The sequence below is a fragment of the Vicia villosa genome, linkage group LG4 (assembly GCF_029867415.1).
Source record: "Vicia villosa cultivar HV-30 ecotype Madison, WI linkage group LG4, Vvil1.0, whole genome shotgun sequence".
NCBI classification, from domain to species: Eukaryota; Viridiplantae; Streptophyta; class Magnoliopsida; order Fabales; family Fabaceae; genus Vicia; species Vicia villosa.
In genome coordinates, this window is record NC_081183.1 from 31,388,209 (window position 1) to 31,390,295 (window position 2,087).

Sequence of the window (2,087 nt, forward strand, 5' to 3'; positions counted from 1 at the left end):
ACAAAGTTGCTCCAGAATTTGTGGTGCTTTTATTATTATCATACCAACGAGTTTAAACAGGGAGGTAACTTTCAACAAGACAGGGAATATTGCAAATGAGAATACGAAAATGAAATGATGATTACCATTGAGGAGGCTTGACTCCATCTGGGCTTATTGTTCTTTGGTGATACTTTATGGAATACGGACATTCACTTGTGCATGAACTCTTCGTTTTATGTGCAGGCCGTTTGGGGTGAATGATATTGCTTTGGAGTCAATGAGATCTTGGACTTTGCTTTTCAGAATATTACAATCCTCAGTTGCATGTCCAGATGCCCCAGAATGGTACTCACACTTGGCGTTTAAGTCATATCCTTGAGGAATTGGTGTTGGAGGGGGCTTAGATTCCCTTAGTTGGACCAAAGAATCCTTGAGTAAGTGAGAGAGCAGTTGACTATAGGTCATAGGAATTGGGTGAATCTCTCTTGGTGGTCTCCTTGGCCTTTGTGGACCCTGTTGTTGGTGATGATTCAAATATCCAAACTGTTCAAGTGTCTTCCCCTTTTGATTTGGCTGTGAAACAATCAAAGACTGATAAAGTGGAGGATCCGGAATCCAAGACAGTGCATTGTGCCTCTGACCTGAAGTAGACCCGACATAGAAGTATGAATCAACCTTTTCTTCCATCACAGTTGGAGCTCTATTCCTTTGAACACTCATACCTTCGGGGGTGAACAAAATCACTTTTGAGTCAATGAGATCTTGAATTTGGTATTTCAGCGCCCTACAATTCTCGATATCATGACCGGGTGCCCCAGAATGGAACTCGCAGCAGGCATTGGCATTATAACCAGGGGGAAGCATTTTAGGCATGGACAAATCTCGTAGCTTAACCAGCTGAAGTTCCAACAAGCGAGGAAGTAATTGAGCATAAGGCATCGGGATCGGATCGAGAACCCTCTGGGGCATCTTAGGTTTTTGCCCACACATTTGGCCCTCTTGATTCATTGTAGGAACATGAACTAGTTGACGAGGATGTTTTAACACTTGAAGTTGTGGAAGGACTCCATAAGGCATCCCATGGATTGGAGGAGATCCTATTGGAGAGGAGAGATCAACGACCTCTGTTGCAGCAGTAGGAATAACGTCACCTTCCTTTCTTAGTACCTTTTTCAGAACTTCCATGACCAAAGTCACTTGAGTCTTCAACTGATTATTTTCTTCTCTTAGTGCATCCTGATTATGGATCAATTCTTGCATCTCCAACATGAGATGACCCATTTGTTCCCTCATCTCATCCATTTCCTCACGGAGTTGTTCCATAGTTGATATCGGAGCTTATGGCGGTGAGAAGTCAAATCTATTGTTGATGTCGAAATCTGGTAAAAGGGTCCCATAAGTCTCTGGAAGAACCATGAAATGCATGATAGTATGAATGCATGTTTCATTTATGAGAGATTCTAAAGTCTTTTCATCAACTTATTGTTTCTGTTTTCTTTTGGAATCAAAGCTTTTTTTTTTTGTATAGAATATCTTTTCTTTTCTTTTCTTTTTCTTCTTTCTTTTTTTTTTTTGCTTTTCTATTTCCTTTTTCTCTATTTTTTTTTTGAAATAGACTTTAGGATCCCCCATAAATGAAGTGGATAAGGCAATGATGTTATGCGATGCAACAACATGGGATCAATGGTCCACATAATCTTAGTAACCACTGTACAATCCTCTGAATAACTGATATAGGTCAGATGTTATGAGATCAAAGGTCCGACATAGGTACCACACAGCCATAAGAACAATAGTCACCAACGGTACCTGTCATGTATATCCCTCCCCACTCACAGGTGAATCTAGGTCAGGGTAGGTCAAAAAAGCCAACAGAGGATTGAAAGTAGGCGTAATCATACGATATTGCCTCTTTCAACCAAGCTCTGTCCGTGGATACATGATCGGATCAATCAGACATACGTCTTATGTCCGTCATGGCCACTCTATTCCTAGTTCCTAAGGTATCACTCATGGCCTGGGTATTGGGCCTTTTACCTCATAGAATCATCCCACCCAACCTGCAAACAGAGAGAAAATATGTGGCCCCCACGGGGACCCATAAT